Source organism: Ochotona princeps, chromosome 17, assembly GCF_030435755.1.
Source record: "Ochotona princeps isolate mOchPri1 chromosome 17, mOchPri1.hap1, whole genome shotgun sequence".
Lineage (NCBI taxonomy): Eukaryota > Metazoa > Chordata > Mammalia > Lagomorpha > Ochotonidae > Ochotona > Ochotona princeps.
The window spans coordinates 34424073-34448068 of record NC_080848.1 but is presented as its reverse complement, the minus strand read 5'-3'; the positions used below and the strand labels follow the sequence as shown (position 1 = coordinate 34448068).

General features: G+C 54.4%; 1 protein-coding gene across 3 annotated transcripts in view; it reads left to right on the top strand.

Annotated features, from left to right (window-relative positions):
- Window positions 1–23996, top strand: part of RAB11FIP4 (RAB11 family interacting protein 4) — an 89788-nt gene that overhangs the window by 35645 nt on the left and 30147 nt on the right. The gene's annotated exons all lie outside the window — the stretch shown is intronic.

Sequence of the window (23996 nt, the reverse complement as noted above, 5' to 3'; positions counted from 1 at the left end):
CTGGAAGGTGTGGGGGGTGACGCCCTGCCCTTCTCTCTGAGGTGTGGTGGCCAGAGGGAATCCCGGGGAGGGACCTTGCCCGAGGCGGCCACTCTGTTCCACACTCCGTTCTGTGCCTCAGAGCTTCCCTGTCTCAGTGATTTGCTGGGGCAAAGGGGGCCGGGACAGGCAGGGCACACTGCTGTAGTCCTGCTGGATTTCCTCTCACTCTAGTCTGCCCTAAATCCACTGTCTCTCACCCTCTCCCCAGCCCACTTCCACCACAGCCCCACAGGCCACCTCCTGATGCCACGGGGATTCTGCGCAGCGTGCGGAGCCTGAGCGAGCACTCGAGAGAGTGCTCCCAAGAGCTGGGAAGGCCATGAAGGATGGTCCAAGTCCTTGGGCTCCTGCCACGCATATTGGAGACCTGCACAGAGGTCTTGACCTCAGCCTGCCCATCCCTGGCTGTGGGAACCATTTGGGGAATAAACCAGCAAATCTGTGTGAGTGTGTGTGTGTGTGTGTGTGTGTGCATGCGTACATACCTCTTTCATTCTGCATTTCAAATAAATAAATAAATAAATACATCTTTTTTTAAAAGGAAAGAAAATTACTGATGCCTGAATGCCCCCGCTTTTATTTATGTAAAGATTTATTTATTTAATTGAAAGGTAGAGTTAGAGAGAGGGAGAGACCACTGCTGGTTCACTCTCGAAATGGCTACAGTGATTGGGAATGGGCCAGAATGAAGCCAGGAACCTGGCACTCCGATCTGGGTCTCCCACATGGAAGCAGGAGCCATCCTAGGCCATCTGCCGCTGTTTGCCCGGGTGCATTAGCAGGGAGCTGGATCAGAAGTGGAATTGCCAGGATGTTAGCGTTTCAGGTGGCAGCTTAGCCAGCCGTGTCACAGTGCCAGCTCCCAGGTGAGTCCAGTGCATGTCTAGGTTTGAGAAGTCCGTGTGTGAGGCAGGAGTTTCCCCCCTGCCCCTCAGCAGAGCTGCTTGAGAACTTGGCAGCCTCCTAAGACCCCGGCGAGCACTCAGACTGCAACCCCAGGGCCCGGAGCCAGCCCCAGCCTCTCCGTCGCTCCCCAGGCAGTTCTGCAACGCAATCAGTGTCTGTCTGACCCCAGTCAGGTCACATCCACGCTTCTTCCCTGAAGGCTGGGGCCCAGAGCCTGGGGACGGGGCAAAGTCTTGAACCTTGAACCAGGCACAATGTGTGTCTGCACAGATGGTGGGCACTCTGTACACATGACCCAGCGGACATCCTCAGCTAGAGCGGCTGAGGACAGCTCAGGCGTCGCCTGTGGAGCACAGCTGCCTGGGTGCCTAGTCATGGGAAGGGCATTGTTGGCCTCCGAGGAGCCGTGACTGCCTTTCCAGACAGGGTAATACCCAGGGACCCATGGGCCCAGCAGGGCCAGACCCGAGTCTCCCTGGAGCAGTTGTCACTAACCCATGTTTCCGATGTGGGGGTCAGGGACCTGACTTCTTGAACAGTGCCTGCCGCCTCCCAGGGTCTGCCATGGCAGGAGGCAGGAGCCAGAACCAGCGCTTTGATGCACAACGTGGCATCTTCACCAGGTCTGACTACTCTCTCCAACCATTTCCCCCTTTCCTAATGACATGGGCATTTAAAAAAAATAATATATTTGTTGTTCTTCTTTTTTTTTAAGATATATTCATTTTCATTGGAAAGACAGATCCACAGAAACAAGAAGAGACAGAAAGAAAGAACTTCCATCTGCTGGTTCACTCCCCATGACAACAGCTGCACCAATCTGAAGGCAGGAACCAGGAGCTTTTCCAGGTCTCCCATGCGGGTACAGGGTCCCAAGGCCTTGGGCCGTCCTCGACTGCTCCTCCAGGCCACAAGCAAGGAGCTGGATGGGAAGTGGAACAGCAGGGACATGAAGCAGCACCCATATGGGATCCCGGGACATACAAGGCAAGGACTTTAGTCACTAGGCCACACTGGGCCCTACATGGGCATCTTGGAAACTTCAGATCTGTTTCTCTGAAGGCCATCCCTCGGTTTGATTGCCCTTGGTGATTTCCTAGTCAATTGTGTAGTGCCATTTAAATTTAGTGGTCAGAGGGCTAGTGCTGTGGCATGGCATGTAAAGCTGCCACTTGCTGTGCCATCGTCCCACATTCCCTTTTGAGTCCAGGCTGGTTCACTTTTGTTTTTTCTTTTTAAATTATAAGTTTATTGGGCCCGGTGTGGTGGCCTAGCAGCTAAAGTCCTCGCCTTGAACTCGCCAGGATCCCATTTGGGTGCTGATTCTAATTCCAGCAGCCCCACTTCCCATCCAGCTCCCTGCTTTGTGGCCCGGGAAAGCAGTCGAGGATGGCCCAAAGCCTTGAGACCCTGCACCCGCATGGGAGACTTGGAAGAACTTCCTGGCTCCTGGGCTCCTGGCTTTGGATCAGCACTGTACCAGCTGTTAGGTCACTTGGGGAGTGAATCATCAGACAGAAGATCTTCCTCTCTGTCTCTCCTCCTCTCTGTATTTCTGATTTTATGATAAAAATAAAACAAATCTTTTTAAAAATTATACATTTATTGTCATGTTATGATGCAGTTTCTTTTTTTAAAAGATTTTATTTATTTTTATTGGAAAGGCAGATATACAGAGAGGACTTTAAACCACTACACTATCATGCCAGGCCCATGATGCGGTTTCATAGACTCTGGAATTTCTCATCCCCTTCCACAAGTTCCCTCCCCCTTCCCGCACATTGATTTCCCCTCTGGTATTACAATGGGTGACTGCTCTACTTCTGATCCAATTCCCTGCTAGTGTACCTGGGAAAGCAGTGAGAGATGGCACAAGTGCTTGAGCCCCTGCACCCACATAGAAGACACAGAGAAAGTTCCTGGCTCCTGGTTCCAGCCTGGCCTGGGCTTGATTTTGTGGCCATTTGGAGAGTGAACCAGCGGATAGAAGATCTCCCTCTGTCTCTCCTCCTCTCTAACTCTGCTGTTCCAATAAATCAATAAATAATTAGAAAGAAAAATGAAAGTTCCTAGGAAGCAAGCCAGCACAGAGCCTAGAAAGTGCTGGAGGTCCTGATCTGTGACACACACTGTAAGGTTCACTGTGGTTGCAGGGATGGCCGTCAGGTGCCCACAGCAAGGCCTGCGTCTGGGCTTGCTCTCCCCCTACACCCCTGCAGCAAACAACACTCTTACAAACTGAGAAAATCAGCTCCTGGGGCCTTCCCTCTGTCCCACCCCCCCAGGGCCCGGTCCCCCTGGTCACATGACAGCCACGCCAGCTGTGCCCGACAGGAACCACTCAACACTCCAGGGTTTCAGCCAAGGGAAGCAGCCCTTGGCCTGATCCTGGGTGCTTCCTGTTTCCTTAAGGGGAGAAGGAAGACAAGGCCCAGTGCCAGGTTTCACCTTCCCATGGAAACCCCATGGGCTCCGGGAACACAGCGAGGATCCCAGCCCAGCAGATGAGGCCCCCACCAAACCTTTTTCGGAGGAAGTCTGTGGGAGCGGGGAACTTTTCCCATACCCTATGGAGTCCCGTACCTAGGGTCTGTATTTAATACTGACAAAATGACAGATTGATAGAAAAAAAAATAAACCAAACAAATTTTGATATTGTAGTTTTTAAGAAAGGATTCATTTATTTTTCTTGGAAAGGCATATTCACAGAGAACCAGGGATCTTCCATCTGTTGGTTCATTCCCCAAACGGCTGCAGTGGCTGGAGTTGAGCTGATCCTAAGTCAGAAGACAAGAGTTTCTTCTGGATCTCCCACATGGGTGCAGAGGCCCAAGGACTTAGACCATTAGCAGGGAACTAGATCAGAACTGGAGTAGGTGGGACTCCGAAAATGCCCACATGGCATCAAGCAGAGACTTAACCTATTACATACACCATGGTGACAGCCATTTGATATTTTAGATTCTATATGCATGGGACATTTGGAGAAAAAAAAATTGAGAATCTGAAAATTAAACCAGGGGCTTCTGTACCAATTACCAAAGGGTGATACATTGTGGAGAAGGGAAAGGAGATTTGAGCTTCCTGGAGCCGTGCATCAAGACAGTAGCCAGAAGAAAATACGGGTTAGGTCTGTTCCTTCTCCTCCTGGCACAAGATATCGGGGGAGGGCAGAGAGCTGCTCCCATGCCCGCCACTCCTCAATGAGCTTCAGCTCAAAAGAGTCCATGTGCCCAAGTGGGCATGTTCTGGGGTGGTGGCTCCTGACCCCCTCCGGGCCCTACGCACTCCTAGGCTTTGCACACACAGACACCCAGCTACAGCCACTTGAAGTGGTCCCTCTGTGAACAAGGGGCAGGCAATTGATCATCCTGTCTGCCCTGAGGATGCACCATGGCAGCCAGGAGCCTGTCTCACAGTGGTCATCAGTGCCACAGTGGACCTGATCCTCCTCGTGGCATTCCTGCCCAGGCACCTCCTCAAGGCCACTGCTGAGCTAAGGCGTGAGGAGTCCCAGGGCTCAGACCCCGTCTGTGACCATGAGTGGCAGCCGTGAATGGCAGCTTGGCCACCATCAGGGCTTGTGCCAGGCTCAGCGTGCAGGTGTGAGCGTGCTGACAAGAGATGCCGGGGCCGGCAGCCACGCTGTTCCTGTGAATGCTCACTCCTGATCCCTGCACTGAGCCCTCTGTGTCAGCAAGCCCCATGTCATTGTCACTTCCATGCTGTCTAAACGCTCTTCATTATCTTCATCTGGCTCCAGCAGGTGACTCACCCGGTTCAGTGTCTCTGATGAATGCTTGGTGCATGGCCCCTGTCTTTCCTTTGTGGGGTTTTGCGCCAGGAAGCTAAGTTCTGTCCTCTCCGATGACAGGGGTGGCAGCAGCACTGTGTGCCCTGTAGCGGTCCCCGCTGGTGTGCGGTTGGCTGGTTCTGTGGATGTTGCCCTCCTCTATCTGCATGCCTCGCCTATGTGCTGTGAGTCCCACTGGCAGTGTGCCTTTGTGGTCAGTTGTTGCAGTCCTGGTGAGGAGAGGCTGTGAGAGGGTCCTGCCCCTCAGGAAGGAGCCCTGGGGCAGGTCTCAGGCAGCACAGGATGAGGCAGGGAGAAGGGAGTCACACTGGGAAGAGCCGGGTGGGGGACCACAGGACCACCGAGCCTGGGGTGGAGAGCAGCCACACAGCATCCCGTATGGATGCCCGGGGCTCACTCCCAACCGCGCCCCGCGCTTGAGCTCTGCCAGCCTCAGGCCCAACCCAGTTTCTCTGTTGGTGTGTGTACATGAATGTGTATATCTAAATACATGTATATATGTACATGTGTAAAAGCATGTGCGTGCCCTTGTGTGCGTATGTGTATGTATGTGTGTATAAAAGATGTAGTATTAAAGCCTTGCTGTCCCAGAACCACAAAGAATCCCTAAAATACAGCAAACTGATTAAGAAATAAGGCACCCCAGAATATACACAGGTGGCAAATATGTGTGAAAACATCCCTCATGTGACATGTCATCAGGGAAGCTAAAACTGAAGCGGTGAGATTGCAGCACCACCCCGTGAGAGTGGCGGAAATGCACAGCACTCGCCCCCAGCACGCTGGAGAAGATGGAAAGCCCCCCAAACGGCCGTTCATTGCTCTTGAAAACGCAAAACAGGCAGCCACTCAGACAGCTCTGTGAGAGCAGCTGGGTAGCATGATGCCGAGCGTGCTCTGACCCTGAAGCCCACGCACGCTCCTCACTGCCTGCCACAGTCAGGCACCAGGCACACAGGAAATCCGACACACCTGGGTTAGGGCAGCCCTGTTCATAAATGTCAGATCTGCAAGTAATCAAGGTGACTTGTGACTTTTTAAAAATACCACTGACATCCCCTCCCCATTATTTATTTATTTATTTTTATTGGAAAGTAAGATATACAGGGAGGAGAAGAGACAGAGAAAAAGGTCTTCCATCCGATGATTCACTTCCCAAGCAGCCTCAGTGGCCCAAGTTGTGCCAATCCGAAGCCAGGAGCCAGGAGCATCTTCCAGGTCTCCCATGTGGGTGCAGGGTCCCAAAGCTTTAGGCTATCATTGACTTGTTTCCCAGGCCACAAAGCAGGGAGCTAATGGGAAGTGGAGCTGCCGGGATTAGAATCAGTGCCCATATGGGATCCCAGTACATGCAAGGCGAGGACTTTAGCCACTAAGCCACCACACCCGGCCTCCCCCCTCCTTTTTTGTTTTAAGATTTATTTATGTATTTAAAGACTTATTTTTATTTATTGAAAAGTCATATTTATAGACAGAAGGAGAACAGAAAGATCTTCCATCCTCTGTCTGGTTCAACTCCCCAAGTAGCCACAACGGCCAAAGCTGAGCAGATCTGAAGTCAGGAGCAGGAGCTTTTCTGGGTCTCAAATGTGAATGCAGGATCTCAAGGCTTTGGGCCGTCCTCCACTGCTCCCCTAGCAGGGAGCTAGAGAGGAAGTGGGCAGCCGGCATTCGAACCGGTGCCTATATGGAATCTCAGCACATGCAAGGCGAGGACTTTAGTCACTAGGCTACCGAGCTGGGCCCAAGATTTATTTATTTTTGTTGGAAATACAGTTTTATAGAAATAAGGAGAGACATAGAGAAAGATCTTCCATCCCCTGATTCACTCCTCAAATAGCCATAGTGGCCAGAACTGAGCCAATCCAAAGCCAGGATCCAGGAGTCTCTTCTGGGTCTCCCACATGGAGGCAGGGGCCCAGGGACCTGGAAGAGACTTCGGGCTCCTGGCTTCAAATCAGCACAGCTTTGGCCGTCGCAGCGGCTTAGGGAGTGAATCAATGGACAGAAGATCTGCCTCTCTGTCTCTCCTTCTCTCTGTATATCTGATTTTACAATTAAAAAAAAAATCTTTAAAAAAAAAAAAGAAGAAAGAAACACTTTTTGGGATAGAGTGAGTAAAGAAAGGAGAGGTGGGAGAGATAATTTTCCTTTTTTTTTTTTTTTTTTTAGCCAAGAAGAGACAGAAAGATCTTCTGTCCACTGGCTCACTCACCAGATGGCCGCAATGGCCAGAGCTGACCAATCCAAAGCCCTCTGGATCTCCCATGCCGATGCAGGATCCCAAAGCTTTGGGCCACTCTCCTCTGCTTTCCCAGGCCACGAACAGGGAGTTGGAAGGGAAGCAGGGCAGTCAAGACACAAACTGGCACCCATATGGGATATCGGCAGCTCATGCAAGCCGAGGATTTTAGCCACTGAGCCATCATGCTTGGCCTGGGAGGGAAGTTTCTGCTTTGATCCTGTGTCCACAGGGAGAGAGGCTGCCCCTCCCTGCTGTCTGGCTCTTCTGAGCCTGGGGAGGAGGGCACGGGAAGTATAGCTTGCAGTTGGTGAGTCTAACTTGCCACCTGCCTGTCCCGTTTCGTTCCCTCTGGAGACCCCAGCCGTCTGGGTCCCCCTGGGGACCAGGGCTGCTAAAGGTTGTCACTTTGTCTCATCTGCCGTTAGCTCATCCTGCTGATTGGGGCTGTAGACCTCGTGTGCATGGCACTTTTCTTTATGCAGTATCAGTTGTCGGTGGTTGATTCCTTATCTTGGCGGTTACGAATTGAGCTGCTATAAATATGGGAGTGCAAGTAATACTTTCCTATGCTGATTTCACTTCCTTTAGGTAAACTCGCCAGAGTGGCCTAGCTGGGTCATACGGGAAGATTTTCAGATTTCTGAGAACTCTCACTCCCGACTTCCTCGTTGGTGGTCCCAGTTTTCATTCCTAGGGTCGCTCCCCCTCCCCCTCAGCCCACTGGCATTCTTATTTTGTGATTTTTGGATGCTAGCCAGCTCTAAGTGGGGTGAGTGACAACTCCTTGTGGTTTTTATTTGCATTTCCCTGGTTGCTGGTGATCCTGAGCGTCTTATCTTATGTCTGTTAGGCATTTGCATTTAATCCTTTGAAAAATGCCCATGTTATGCCCGTGGCCCAGTTTGTTGAGTTTCTTGAAGTCCTTACATGTTCTGGATACTAGTGCTTTATCAGATGCATAGTTTGCAAGTATCTTCTCCCAATCTGTCCGTTGTCGCTTCACTTTGGTGAGTGGTTGGCTTTGCTGTACAGAGGCTGCTTCTCTTGATGGAATCCCGGTGGCCTGTTTTTGCCTTTGCTGCCGGTGCTCTGGGGTCTCTTCCCAGAAGTCGTGTTGGGGTTAATGCCTTACAGCACGCCCCCTGTTTTCTTCTGTCACTGGACGGCCTCAGGTCTTATGCCAAGATCCTCAATCCCATGTGAATTGATTGTTCGGTAGGGGTATGCATTTATTGACTGGCCCAATGAGGCCCTTTTGGGGATCAGAAGCTGGGCTCCAGAGAGAGGTCCCCAGTTATGGGTGGTGCTGGCCCTGTGAGCTGGAGTGCCCTCGCCCACTTGCTGCTCCTTCCCAAGGCAGGCAGATGAGGAGGCAGAGAATGAGAGACCCTGAGAGACCCCGAGGGAGTGTCTCCGAGGCTGGCGCTGCCTGCCTGCCTGCCACTGGAGGTGCCCCGTATTCTCTCCCTGTCTCCCCATCTCTGGGCCTCGACCCCCTTCTCGCTCTCTCTCTCTCACACTTTCTCTGCCTGCACAGGTGTCTCCTTGTCTCCATCCGCCCCATCTTCCACATCTTGCACAAGTGGGTGCCCCCAGCTGCACAGGTTCTCTGCAGATCCCCCTGAGCCTCTACCCACTGTCTCCCTGCACCAGCCTTGCCAAGTAGGTGCTGTTAGATGCACATAATTGACAGCAATGTTGAGGCTCAAACAGTTGTGCCACTGCTTGTCCCAGGTCTCAGAGCCACAGCAAGCAGACTGGAATGTCCATCTGTCCCTGTCTGACCCTAGACACTTCTGCTTGGCCTGAGGCTCCTGGCTTTTCCCCAGCCTCTTCTCACTGCCCCCCCCACCCCCAGCCTGGGAGAAAGCCCCAGAGGGCCTGTCTGTCCTGAGGGATGTGCATAGCTCAGCAGGGGCTGGAATTCAAGGCTGAGGCTTGCTGGGTAGAGCTCAGAGAGCTCTGGAGTGCCCCAGCCCTGCAAGTGGACTCTGGCCCGAGCACAGAGGACCCTGACCCTGCAGTCCCCAGTGCGATGCAGCAGGCAGGTGACCTGGAGCCTCCCGGCGTGGGGCGATGCTGGGGCTGTGTACAAGGTTTCCACAGAGCAGGCACTGTGGTGCAGCAGGTGAAGCCACCAGTTCAAGTCCCAGCTGTTCCACTTCCCACTCGGCTCCATGTTGATACATCTGGGAAGGTAGCAGGAGATGTCCCAAGGAGTGCTTGGGGACCTGCCATCCACATGGGAGATCCGCAGGAAGCTCCTGGCTTCTGGCTTGGGTTTGGCCTAGCCCTGGCTTTTGTGGCCATCTGGAAAGTGAAACAATGGGGAGAAGACCTGGTGTGTGTGTGTCTTCCAAGCACAGGACCATAAATAAACACTTTGAAAAAGAACGAGGGATCTGGAGAAAGTTGCTGCTCATCAGGGGTGCCTGGGGAGAGCACCACAGGGAAGCGTGGCCTCCTGCCTCCTGCTGCATGTCCCCTAACACCAGTCCCTCCCAGCAGAGGCAGAGGCTGAGGGCTGACTGCTGAAACTCCCTTTCCAGCAGCACTGCTGTCAGAAATGCAGAACTGCATGGCCCTGGGGGTAGCCAGGAACCTGGTGTGAAACTCATTCGGGGTGTGGCTGCCACCTCCTCCCAAGGAGGAAATGAAATGTGGGCTGTGATAACAGCATGAGATTTGATTGGCCACCATTATCCCAGACCAAAAAGCCTGCTGGCACACACACCCAGCTACTGTGTGAGTCAGGTCCCTCTGCTTGCCAGCCTAGGTCACCATGCTACACTATTCCGAGCGCTGTGGCCTCACTCCGAGCACCGTGGCCTCACCGTGGTCTGTGGGGATTGCACCCAGGAACGGGCAGCGTGCAGCCGGTGTCCCTGAGCGTGGCAGTCCTAGTCCCACCCTCACTCATCGCTAGATTGTGACAGTTTCTGTGCTGACTTCCTGTCCCTCCTCCGTGTCACTTCCCCAGCCCTACCCTCCTCCATGGTGCTTCTCTCAGCCATTTATTTCCCTGAGCCTTCTGTGTGTGCCCTTAGCTGTGCAGGGGTCCTGGGATGGGATCCTGCCTCTGGGACGCACAGGCTGTGGGACATTGGACCAATCACCCACCCACTTAAGAGGCTGGCAACGTCCTTTGTAAGGCCATCAGGTCAGGGTTCCTGGCTACTGGGTTGTGAGCATCGGGAGCCTGGGCTGACTCCAGGCCATCTCCGCCCCGGGGCTCTGCAGATCCTATGCTGGCGAGTGTTTGTTGAATGACTGTGCACACGTCAGCCTTTCAGCAGCAGAGCAGAGCATAGGCATGGAGCAGGGTCTGGGAAGTGCTGGGGCCATCTGTTAGGCATGTGGGGCAGCTGCTGAAAGGGGCAGGTGTGGGCTGTTCTTGGCCAGGATCTGAAAGCAGAGTCGGGGGGCCATGCAGTGGAACACCCTTCACCCCATGAATGGAGAAACTGAGGCTGCAGCGGGCCTGGGAGTGCCCTAAGGCAGCACTGGGCGTGGACCAGAACCTACTCCTCCTGGCTCCAGGTCTCAGGCTCTTCCTCACCTCCATTGTCCGTGGGATGTGCAGAATCCTGGGCCCCACTGACTTGCTCGGGGTCTGGAGTGGATCTGGGAATCCATCCTGGACCTGGGAGCTTACCTGGTCAAGGTTCTGGAATCACAGCTGTGGCTTTCCTCCCAACCCCCTGGCTCCAAAGCTGCACACCTGGCCTCTGGGCCTCTCTCCAGTCCTACAGCAAAATCTCACCACATACAAATTGCAGTCCCTGACTCCCTGTACGTCCATGTGCAGTAATACTCCCCGAGTGCACCTGGAAACTGGGCACCAGGTGAAGGCAGGTGCACCCCATGGGTCAAGGTAAAGTATATTCACTGAGATCCTGGTGGCCACAGCTTGAGTCCCACTTCTAGACCTCGAGCTTTTCTTTACCTGGTGCCTTTGCTCAGTCAGGTACCTGTGGGAATGTAGACGTATGTCCTATATGTGACTGCTATAATTTGCTTTTTCTGCTCAATGTCCTATTTTTCAGATTCACCTACCTTGACATACATACCTCTGATTCATTCATTTTACCACTCTCAAATAATCCCCTTATGAACACAGCACAACTTAGGAGTTCATCTCTTGATGGATGTTAGATTGTATTAAATTTTTAATATGTGTCTCCCTCACAGTAAATATGTCTAATTTCTCCCCTAACATCACCAATGGTTTCCCACTTTCATTGAATCTAACTTTTCTTCCTGACAGCATCCAATGGGAGCTTCTGCCTGCTCCCCTGCCCGGTTCTGTCCAGGGCCACCGCCCTCCTGTCCTGCTGCTGTGGGCACACCCGTTGTCTCCTGGCCATCCCGACATGTCAACAGACTGATGAAGGGAGGCATGTCCCATGTGGGTGCGGGTGTGGAAGATCCAGTGCAGGGCTAGAAGCCACGCCAGGCAGATGCCTGCATGTTTCTGCTTTGCTGGTCTTGGTGGAAACTCCTTGGTGGCCTCGGGTCTGAAACGCTGCTCTGCCCACTGGGTGTGCCATTGCCCAAGCTGTGACACTGCCCCCCCAGAACCCCCGGCTCCATTGCCTCACTCTGGTCTGCGGCAGAGGAGAACAGCCCCCATCCCCAGTTCCCATCCCCATCACACACATCCCCTCCTCAGCTGCCGTGCTCCTGGTCCTGAGGATGAAGCAGGGATGCTCCCCTCTCCAAAAGGTCACGTGATACACTGCTTTGCCGGGGGCGCTGGCAGGGAGCGGGATCAGAGGTGAGGCAGCCGGGACTGTGCCAATGCTACCTGCTATGCCCAAGCACCAGCCCCAAGACTCGGCTGTCTTTACGCCGATGCCTGTTTACACTAAATTCTTCTCCCTACTTTCTGGGAGAGGGCACCCTTAGAATCGCTGTGTTTTATTCTAAGGAGGTGCTTGCCTTAGGATCTGAGGAGCAGCCAGCCTCTGGGTCCTGGTGTCCACAAAGCCATTTCATTGTCTGGGGAAGGAAACGGAGTTCAGGCTGGGTGCCCGTGAACTCCATCTCTGCCTCGAGCCTTCCAGTGTGTTCCGGAAAGCTGCTGTTTCTCAGCTCCTCTCACACCCCCTTGCGATCTTGCTCTGTCTCCCTAGTTCTCTTCTCTGAGTGGTTCCAATGCTGAGTTTGGTCCAGGGCCATGATCCTGAGGTTGTGTCCCCACTGACTGTGCTGCCCCCCAGATGGGCTCTGTGGCATCTCTCAGGGTGCCCTGAGGGTCAGGGAGCTTGGCGCAGGGAGCCGGCCACACCTCCTCTCCCCACTCTCCCCGCCTCCGTGGCCTGGGGCTGGGGCTGCTCCATAGCTGCTTTCGCTCTCTGCTTCCCCTCCTACTGTGATAGGATCTGCCCTGAGCGGGCAGTGCCCGACCAGCTCGTGGGGCCCATTCTAATGAAGGTGACTGAATGCCCAGGCAGCTGAAACCAGCCCTTTACACAACAGCGTGGAGGGCTGGGGTTGTGTCCAGGAGGGCGAGCGTGCCAGCTCTTGTTTATCCTTGCCTGGTGTGAGAGCCGGCCTGGGCCCCGCAGTCCCCAAATAGAGGCTGGGGAAGGCGAAGGAAACAGAGAGCAGGTTTATTCGGGGTGAGCTGGGCGGACCCTTTGAAACTGGCATTTGGAGCTTTCATGGGCTGGAAAGGCAGGCGATAGATTTGGGTCACAAGAAGGTGATGGAGGGGGAGGGATCAGAAGGAGCAGATTCTGATGCCAAGTGGTTGATGCTGGAGGCGATGGGCCCTGAGCCCCCGTGTGGGGACCCTCCTGGCACAGCTTCTCACTCCCTTTCCCTGCCCATCTCCCTGCCTATGCTCAGCTGCCGAGCTGCTCAGGGCCAGTCTTGTGCCCCCACCATATCAGGTGCCTTTCCCACCATCTGGGAAGCCTAAGGGGAGTCCAGCAGGCTTAGGAGAGAGGCTGACAGGTGCCTTGCTCTGTCGGAGTCCCTGCCTTGTCACCTGTGAAATGGGAACAATCGTTCATCCTCAGTGGACCTGGGTTATCAGGGGCCTGACTCTTACACTGTGTGGGGAGCCCTTTTGAAGGGAAAGAATCTTCACGCCTTCCTCCTGACAGTTTTGTAAACCCGTGGTCATGTGACCACACGGCAGAGGGTGGGAGTCAGCCAGCTTCATGCTGAATAAAGGTGGGCACAGGCCTGCTGGTGCACAGGAAATGGCTGGCACCTGCAGGGGCTCCCACAGCAATAGCTGGCAGAGGCATGTCCCAGGTCAGAGCCAGCTTTGGTTGTCCTGTTGCCTCGGACTGTCGTGGACATGAAGTGGAGGCAATGTGGCCCAGGAGGCAAGCACGGTGCTGGCAGGTGCTGCACACAGGACACGCCCATTCCTCAGCTGCCTGACCGCTCAGCACTCGCCAGGTGCCAGGGACCATTCTGAGCGCTGTGGTATGAGTGACCCCTAAAGCCTTCACTCTGGGGTGGGTGAGCAGACATCCAGGGCCACACAAGTAGGCCGCTCCTGCTGGAGCAGTGACCAGCGCTGTGAGACAGCGAGGCAGTATCCAGGGCAGGAAAAACGAGATCAGGGTGACTTCAAGCATTAGGAGAAGTCTCTCTGCAATATTAAGAAAAGGCAGGAAAGAATTCTTTGAATTCTAACCTCTGTTCTTGTGCTTGCTGTTTACCTATCAGTAAGACAGGAATGGTGATATGAGTAGCAATGAACACTGCAAAAACAACAGAGAGAAAGAGAGAAAGAGAAAAATTGAGATCTTCCATCCACTGGTCTCCAAATGCCCATAGGAGCCAGGCTGAGGCCGACCACAGTCAGGATCCAGCAACTCCATCCAGGTCTGCCATCTCGGTGTCAGGACCCTGGGATTGTCATCTGCTGCCTTCCCAGCCGCTTCAGCAGGAAACTGGATCAGAAGCGAGGCAGCTGGGACTCAAATCCGAACTTGGTCTTTTTATTTCGGTTTCCCTGATTAGCCCTTTCCTGTCTCCTGCCATCAAAGAGGTGGAGTTGGAGAAAGAGACAAACTCTGCCCGAGTTATGGAATCTGCTTTTCTCAGCTCTCCCAGCTAAGCCTTGTCTGTCTCCTGCCCTGAGGCAGTGAGACAGACCATCAGCTTCAGCCCCCAGATGCTGAGTCACAGGCAGGAACGGTCCACTCCCCCAGCTCAGCTGAGCCCTGCCCAGGGGCGGCTGGACCATGGACACATCCCTCAAACCTCCCTGCCCTACACGTTCCTGGGGAACCCAGTGAGAGGTAGCTGCTCTGGCCCAGGCGCCCAAGGCAGGCACCCTGGGCTGTAAAGCCCGCCCTGTGGTAGACTCGGTTCACAAAGGAAACTGCCACATGACCTCACAGGAGTGTGGAATTTACAATCTAATCCAAAGCAGAGAGGATAGAGCAGGGGTGCCAGGCTCAGGGTGGGGCTGTGGACAGAAAGGGGTACATACTGGGCCCGGCGGCATGGCCTAGCAGCTAAAGTCCTTGCCTTGAATGTGCCGGGATCCCATATGGACACCGGTTCTAATCCCGGCAGCTCCACTTCCCATCCAGCTCCCTGCTGTGGCCTGGGAAAGCAGTCAAGGACGGCCCAAGGCTTTGGGACCCTGCACCCGTGTGGGAGACCCAGAAGAGGTTCCTGGCTCCCGGCTTAGGATCGGAGCGCACCGGCCCGTTGTGGCTCACTTGGGGAGTGAATCATCGGATGGAAGATCTTCCTCTCTGTCTCTCCTCCTCTCTGTATATCTGACTTTGTAATAAAAATAAATCTTTAAAAAAAAAAAGGAGTACATACACGTGGGCCCAAGGACACAGAGTTGCCAGTGGGGTGAGCAAGTAGAAAGCCCGTTCACCCCGTGGGGACCATAGTTTCTAACAGGACGCCATGGTCAGGGCCTTGGCTACATGGGTCGGTACAGCTGCCCTTGCCAATGGCTAAGTGTATGAGATGATGGGCTGATTGACTGGTCCCACTGAGTTAACCATTTTATGGTACGTCTATCTCCTAAGGTCGTGTTGTGTGGTTCCTTAAGTACACACGATCGAATTGACTAAAACTGGCTCCTGCGGTGACACCTGCCAGTGGCTTTCCTTGTGGTTCTTGTCCAGGACTTGTTATCTCAGGTCCTGACAAGCACCCAGGACAGGTCCCAGACAAGCCCTCCATGACCAAGCACAGGTGGACGCGCCTGTCAGAGAAAAGACACATCCCTGCCCCTGGGAGGGGGTCCCCCCCAAACCAGGAAGGCAAGTCAGGGTTGTACACTGGGTGGGGTGGAGGAGGGAGCAGAGTGAAGGGCAGACAGGAAGGGGAAGGTTGCTGCGCAGGTCAGGGGTGGGGGGAGCCTGGGCAGGAAGGGGCAGAGGAGGCCAGCAAGGAGGGACTGCGGAGTGCTCCACGTGCGCAAAAAGCCAGCTGAGGCTTTCCGTTGGGAAGTGATGAGACCTGCTTAGTGTTCTAAAGCCATCCCTGCTGCCGGTCCAGGAAGACAGGGCCAAAACCTGGCTGGAAGGCTGCAGGTGCCCCTGGGAGAGAAGGAGGCTCCTGCCGAAAGCTGGTGCTGTTTGCTGACCTGAGGCCATGTTGGAGGGAGGCAACAGGCCTGGAGGCACACCTGGCCTTCACCTGCACTGCTTCCAGGAATTTGAAGCTGCCCCTGGGTGTGGTGTTTAGGGTCAAGGTTCTTGTCCTGGATGCTGGAAGTGTCGGAGGCAGCTTTCCTAATGGGACCCAATGGGAAAGCCTTGTCCCCGCACCACAGCCCCTTCCTGGGGCATCCTGAACTCACGGCGGGTCGCAGAAGGGTCTTGCTCCTCCCCCTTCTTCGGGGGTACCTCTGAAGGACAGCTCAGAGTCTTGGTGGGGTCGGCACCCCCCTTCCCTGTCTATCCCACCTCCGACATGTACTCTGTTTTGTCTCTAAGATGCCTTCTCCCAGGCAGCTGCCTACAGCACAGAGTGCCTTAATGCATAGAGCTGGGGTTTGTGGGGCAGGCAGGTGTAACGTCACTGAGGCACTGCTTGAAGGAGAGCCCTGCAGTGTGTGGACGGCCAATCCATGCCGCTCTGGTTAATTCATCTTAACCGCTGTAATGTGGGGAGGGCAGGAACGTGCCATGTAGTTTAAGAGGTAGGCAGAGGGGTGGTTGGCAGAGTGATATAGCAAGCTAATCTTCCACCTGTGGCACCAGTGTCCCATATGGGCGGCAGTTCCAGTCCTGGCTGATCCACTTCCCATCCAGCTCCTTGCTACGGCCTGGGAAAGCAGCCGAAGATGGCCCAAGTCTTTGGGCACCTGCATCCACGAGAAAGACCCGGAAGAAGCTCCTGACTGCCGGCTTCGGACCAACCCAACTCTGGCCTGTTGTGGCCACTTGGGGAGTGAACCAGAGGATGGCAGAGCTCTCTCTCTCTGTCCTTTTCCCTTCCTCTCTCTGTAACTCTGACTTCAAGTAAAATAAATAAATGTTTAAAAAAAAGAAGTCGCCCTCCCCCCTCATTTTTTTAACTTTGACAATGGAAAAAAAAAAGAGGTGAAGAGAGAGATTGCTTTAAGCCCATGATTTACTGTCCAAATGTCCAAGGCCCACCGGGGGCTGTGAATCCAAGTCTCCCACATGGGTGGCAAGAACCCTATTGTTTGAGCCAACATCACTGCTTCCCAGAATCCGAAGCAAAGTCCGGATTCAACCACAAGCACTGGGTTTTATTTTTATTTTTTTAATTTTTTTAAAGATTTATTTTTTATTTTTATTACAAAGTCAGATATACAGAGAGGAGGAGAGACAGAGAGGAAGATCTTCCATCTGTTGATTCACTCTCCAAGTGACCGCAACGGGCCGGTTCTGCGCCGATCCAAAGCCGGGAACCAGGAACCTCTTCTGGGTCTCCCACACAGGTGCAGGGTCCCAAAGCTTTGGGCCATCCTTGACAAAGCAGGGAGCTGGATGGGAAGTGGAGCTGCCAGGATTAGAACCGGTGTCCATATGGGATCCTGGCGCGTTCAAGGCAAGGACTTTAGCCACTAGGCCACTGTGCCGGGCCCAAGCACTGGGTTTTAACCTCCACCCTGGGGGAGGCGTTTCTTTCTTTTTTTAAAAAAAAGATTTATTTTATTTTTATTGGAAAGGCAGATACACAGAGAGGAGGAGAGACAAAGAAGATCTTCTGATGATTCACGCCCCAAGTGGCTGCAACAGCCAGAGCTGAGCTGGTCTGAACCTCTTCCAGGTCTCCCACACAGGTGCAGGGTCCCAAGGCTTTGGACTGTAATCAACTGCATTCCCAGGCCACAAGCAGGGAGCTGGATGAAAAGCGGGGCTGCCAGGATTAGAACCTGTGCTCATATGGGATCCCAGCATACAAGGTGAGGACTTTCAGCCACTAGACTACTGCACTGGGCCAGAGGGAGGGGTTTCTAAAGCTGTGCATACTGTTCAAGGGATGAATCAGTGAAAAGGAAGACATTGATGAATGCAGGTGCCACTGGGGGTCCAGGAGCAAAGAACCTCCCGGGGTAGAGTTCCAGGACCAAACTGAAGGGGCCATCTGCAAACAGCACATGGCACCAGGAGGAGGCCAAACGGGCACCCGGCAGGCGGGTGTGCAGACATGGTGGGGAGAGCAGGAGGCCGGTCGCTCTCAGGAAGCACCTTCTTGAGCTTCAAGTGGGAATTGGGGAAGGGTGCAGGGGAGGAAAGAAGAACTGGGTTAGCCCAGGGGTCTCCTGGCTGGCAGGTGGCATGGCCGGGATTCCAACCTGGCTCTGGCCTCCATTGGATGGCAGAAACACAGGGAAAGGGAACAGCAAAGGTGTCAAGACGCAATTGTTCCACGAATGACAGCAGCCATGGTGACTAGGTCGGCCGAGCTGCTGCCACTGTGGGCACTGTCATTTTCACAACTCCCCACCCCTCTGTGGGCCTGTGCACGGACTTGGCTCATCCCTGCTACTCTTACATGCTGCCTTTATTTCCTTCCTTGCTGTGTCTGTATCTGGAAGCCCCCAAAGCAGCACTCATGGCCCCCTCCATCGTCATCTGTGGACGTGCTCAGAGAATAAACATCTGAGTTGCTATTGAACAAGGCAGCCTTGCTGTCCTACTAAAAAAAATTTTTTTTTAAATTTTTTGAAAACCAATTACAGAGACAGGGTGAGACAGAGATATCTTCCATCTGCTAGTTTACTCTTTAACTGGCTTTAATGGCCAGGGTTGAGTCAGTCGAAGCAGAAGCCTGGAACTCCATCCAGGTTTTCTATGTGGGTGGCAGGAGCTCGGGCCATCTGTTACTGCCTTCCTAGGCATATTAGCAGGGAGCTGGATTGAAAGTGGAGCAGCCAAGACTGGAACTGGTGTCTGTGCCACAGGAGGAGGTGAGGCCTGCAGAGTGTACCAGTCCCTGTCATCTTATTTCAGCTGTCACTGCAAACAGGTGCGCCCGAGGTGGCTGATTTAGTACGACATGCCCTGCACTTCAGTACTTTTCCTTGTTACCTAATGGCGCTGACGTGCCTCGGGGAGAAAATGCTGGCATTCAATATGCTTGGCTCAGACTTGAGTGAGTTACAGCACAACTGGTTGCATATTCAGTGTTAACAAATCAACAACACCAACCAGCTATGGTGTCTCCCAACAGACACGCATCAAGCAAGGCCATGTGTTGATCTCTTGACAAAAATGCTGCCATCACAGGCTCATGGGAATCGAACCCCTTGTTCCCTCAGGAGCAGTTGCTCACTATCCCCTGGTAGAGTGAGTGCCTGTGGCCAATGTATGGAACGCAGTTCCTGTCAGTCACAGCAGAGGACCTCCTGGTGTGAACTCTGCTGCTCAATGCAGGGCCAGGCTGAGCCACAGATCAGAAGTAGCAGAGCCGGGGCTGGCTGGACGCCAAGCACTTTGCCCTGTGCACGTGGTTGTGTGGTCTGCATGGGGCTGGCAGGAGACCTGGCCTGGAAGAAAGGCTTCTTTCTAAGGGCACCTATGAGCTGCCTCTCTCCCATCTCCTGCGCAGGGGCCTCCTTGGGCTCCTGCCTCTCCGGTTTCTACCTGAACACAGTGGCTCTTTGAGGCCATTAGAGCCGTTGCTAGGCTGCGGTCTGCCCCTAAGCCAGAACAACCCCAGTTCCAGGCCCTGGGGCTGGCGCCTTAGGTTTTCCTTTGCCCAGCCCAGGGACTTCGTGTTGCCCGGGACAGGAGGCTAGCGTCTGTCTCCTGCAGAGCCCATCCCATCGGCCGTGGCAGACTCCTGTTTACCCAGGGAGCAAACTTGGGCAGGCCCAAGTGAGCTGGTGGCACAGGGCCCTGCTGGAACCACCCAGGCCCGCCTGCCCAGTGACCAGCACCACAGCCTCACTTGTGTTGTTTGTGGGGTGTTGTTGTGAGCTTGGGGTGCCTTTTTATTTTCATGTCAGTACCACTAGAACAGCTTAGGAGACTGTGTGGGGGAGGACGACCACGTTTGCATTCCAAGTGGGATTATGAGGCCTTCAGTCCCTGCGGCTCTGAAACCCTTATCCTTCCTGCTGTGCAGTCACCATTGTCCACCACCAGCCTGGTCTCTAAGCTGCCTGGAAGCCCCAATCTTAGGCACCCCGCACCCTGGAGGGCCTAAACAGGAGCTGCAGGGCTGGAAGGCAAGAAAGTACCACAAGGCTGGGAGGGGAGAGGGAGAGGCAGAGACTGTGATGAAGGGGCCCAGAGAGTCCCCACCCTGTGGGAGGACAGTTACCAGGGAGGGCTTGGGGCTGTCCCAGCCCAGGAGACAGTCCAGGAGCCTGGCTGTGGGGTCAAGAAAGCAGCCTGGGCTTGGAACCCCACACTTTGTACATTAGAAGGCAAAACCATAGCCAGAGGGACAGGGAAGCTGGTGGGAGCAACCGAGGCAGCGTCAGGCAAGCTCACACCCCAGCACCCACACATGTGTGCGTGCCAGTGACGGGAAGTGCACCCCTCTGACAGCATGGCCTGGGGCTCTAGGATGCTGCGGGGAACAAGACAGGGCTCTGGAGCCCAGGAGGCCCAGACAGTTCAAGTTCACCGGGGCGTCGTTCTTGGTTATCTCCAGGGGCCAGACCAATGCCCAGGGAAGGTGGCTTGAGTAAATGAACTAGTGAATGGGTGGATGGATGATCTTGGTTCCACTGTACCTACTTTGAGGGAGTTATTTTACCTTGGGGAGCCCTTTTTTTAAAATAGTATTATGATTAAGTGTATCGTCTTTGCAGCCAGGCCGCCTTCTCTACTTACTAGCTTTATGTCTCTGAGGAACTTTTCTGAGCCTCAAGTGTTCCGTCCAGATAGTGGGGATGCCAGCTGCCTCCAGGGGTTGTCGGAGGATTGAGGGAATTCATGCCCCAGGAAGCATTTAGACCTGCACGTACAGAGGGCAAGTGCCACTTGGGCATTTGCTGTCCTAGCTCTGCATGGTCAGCCCAAGTGTGTACCTCATGGGACCCCGAGTCCTTGAGCTGTGGAAGGTCCCACAAGCCTGAAGAAACACAGGTGGAGATGAAGTGGGGCAGGTGTTGCCCCTCCCAGGGGCACCTCCCTAGGAGCGGGTGGCGGAGTTTCCTCTGTTTCCCCGTGGGATGGGGTATCACTCACTCTGCCTCTCAGCTTCTCTCGCCAGAGCCCTGGTCTCGTCCTGCTTGTCTCGCCTGGTTGGCGCCCTGGGAAAGGCAGGGCGCATGCCCCTGGGCTTGTAACTGGCAACCACACGGATACCAAGGTGCACCCAGCCCTCTGCTCTCAGCCAGTCAGCTGAGCAGGACACGCCCCCAGTGGTATCACAGAGGTGCGTGGGGGTGAGTCACCGAGGCCTGGCGTGGGTTGTGGCTGACAGCAGCCCCAAGGACAGCGGGGGAGAGTGGGAGGCCCCGGGGAGCTCCTATGGTTAATCATCCTTATTCGTTAGTTTCGGCTGCCTCTCAGACAGTCGCTGTCAATACGCTGATTATGCAAGCACAGAGGCGGGAGGGAGTCCTGCTCCTGGGCCAGCGCATCTGTCCCTCAGCCCTCCAGAGCTGTTTCCTCATCTGGACTACGTGTACAGTAACTTCTACCTCCCTCCCCCAGACTGTTGGATTCGAATAAATGAGAAGAAATGAAGTGACATGTGGGCACTCAGCATCACTGATTTGGTCACTTTTGCTGACAAAGAGCTGCAGGAAGATCTGTCTTTGGTTTTGGGGGCCAGTCCAGGGCTCCTGTTAGGCATGGGGGCATGTCCCCAGAGCTGAGAGCTGATGCACTCAGGGGAAGGTTGGCTGCATCTTGAAAAAGGCCTCCCTCCCTGCCCTGTTTCTCCCGTTTGTGCTGGTGCACATCTCCAAAACTTAAGAACAAGTCCCTGCTTGTCCACAGCCAGTGAGGCCCCCTGTGGCCCTCGGTGGGAGCCATCCCCAGGCGGGCTGTGAGTCTGGTGGGGAACTTGGAGTCCACATTGTCAGGCACCTGGCATCTCCGGGTGTTCCCCGCAGCAGTACAGCTTATGTTTGGAGTAGGTGTGGGATAGTCCATGAGGGCTTCTCCTGGGGTCACACTGGACTGGGTGATCACTAGCCCACCCACTGGGCTAGTGCTGAAATAGCACTTCCTGGTCACTCAGAGCCGTGTCCCCTTCCTAGGCCCTTGTGCACTTGGCCTTGTGGCTCTGCATCGTGATTGTTTATCCTCCAACCTGCCGACTCCCATTCACATGGTGGGATCCCTTACAGCTTCCGGCCCCTGCAGTGTCAGGTCTGTGCAGGCTGAGAGAATTTTTGACAAGCCTGCATGTTTGCAAAAATACTTTCCAAGGTCTCTGGCATTTTCTCTTTTAAGTCATAGCCCTGCCTGTAACACCGGCCACTGTCTGTCCACCAGGGACACTGAGACATGGTGAAGCCAGGCTGGGGAGAGAGCCAAGCCTCAGATCCAGGACTTTTTTTTTTTAAGATTTGTTTTATTTATTTTTTATTGGAGAGGCAGATTTACAGAGAGAAGGAGAAACAGAGAGAAAGATCTGCCTGTTGGTTCACTCCCCAAGTGGCCGCAACAGCCAGAGCAGAGCTGATGATCTGAAGCCAGGAGCCAGGAGCTTCTTTTCCCAGTCTCCCACGCAGGTGCAGGGTCCCAAGGCTTTGGGCTGTCCTCAACTGCTTTCCCAGGCCACAAGCAGGGAGCTGGATGGGAAGTGGAGCAGCCGGGACAGAAACCATCGTTCGTATGGTATCACAGCAGATGCAAGGCCCTCGCCATTTAGCCACTAGGCTACCACGCCAGATCCTGGTTCCAAGATGACCCTGAATTTCTCTCTGCCACTGCATATGACCTCTCCCTCACCCACAAACCTAACATCCCTGGCAGTGGCCCCAAACGACCTCCAGGGAGGACATACCTTGCCCAGGCCCCAAGGCAGATGTTCCTGCTGCCAGCTGGTGAGTACCCTTGAAGCACAGTGGCTGCCCGCAGGGTCTCTCTGCCCTGTTCGCTTCATCCCACGTTCAAGGCACGTAGTCAAGGATTGGATAACTGTCTGACTCCCCACCACAGCTTTAGTTCCGCAAGAACTAACAGAGACTTTGATACCTATGGCAACCCTGTGAGTGCCCTGCAACACCTAGGCAGGGAGCTGGCACCCAGGAGACCTTCAATAACTACTTGAGAATGAATGAATGACCAGATGATGCCCCTACTTACCAAGCTATTGACAGAGCAATTCCCAGGCTCTACTGTATTGCAGACCTGTGGCCAGGGCGTGCGACAGGAGGGGATTCTCTAAGCTTCATCAGTACGGGGCACCCACTCCTCCCTGTGGATTAGGTCACCATGGGGCGCCAGCCCGAGTCCCCCAAGAACACAGTGCTGCGTGGGGACCACTGCTTAGCTGCCTGTGATTGCTAATGCTTTTACCTGAGTTGATGGCGAGTCAGAGACGTGGGCCAGACACCTAGGGTGGGGCCTTGTGCTGCCTGAGCTGGGAGCAGGTGTGAGGATGGCCTGAGGGTTCTGGGGGACAGGGCCATGGTGGATACATTTGGGTCATAGGTTCCTGATGTTACTCAGAGGAAAGAGAAAGGACGTTTGTCCTTTGTGCTGGGTCCAAGTCCAAAGTAGACCCTGCTCCGCTTCTTGCTCCCTGCACTGCTGCTTGTGGGCGACCGGGTGAGTCAGTAGGGACACTTGTGAAGGAGGAAATGGTGCTTCTCACCATTTTCCCCGACTCAGTGAGTCTGAGTAAGAAAACCCATTGCTCATGTGGGCACAGGTTACAAAAATAGAGCCTGGCACTGCTGAGGGAGGCCTCAGGAAGACCTGGCCCTGCCTCGTTTTCCCAGCAACCAGGCAGACTGGGTTGCCAGGAAACCCAGTCCCAGGGGCACATTACCAAGGGCATCCTTGCCAGGGAACGGTCACCTGGGTCCAAAACCAGAGACTGACAGTGAGCTGGCCAGCCCGCGGCTCCTCCAGGGCAGCTGTCTGAAGCCTAGAGGGTTGGGGAGGGTCCCACCCCCAGGCTGGGGGAGCAATGGCCCCAGAAAGATGCCAGATCCCCCACCCCCACCTGCCCCTGCCAGCCCTGTGGACCTGTCCCTGCCAGAGAGCAAGTGCTCTGGGATCCAACAGCCTCTCCTGGGTTTCTTTTTTCTTTGTTTCAAGACTTATTTAACTTTATTGGAAAAGGAGACTGATAGAGAGAAGGAGAGACAAAGAGAAAGATCTCCCACCTGCTGGCTCACTCTCCAAGTGGCTGCAATAGTCGGAGCTGAGTCAATCTGAAGCCAGGAGGCCAGAGCCTCCTCTGGGTCTCCTACACTGGTGCAGGGTCCCAAGGCTTTGGGCTGTCTCCAACTGCTTTCTCAGGCCACAAGCAGGGAGCTAGATGGGAAGTAGAGCAGCTGGGACATGAACCAGTGCCCATATGGGATCGAGGCACATGCAAAGCGAGGACTTTAGCCACTAGGCTACCATGCCGGGCTCTCTCCTGGTTTTC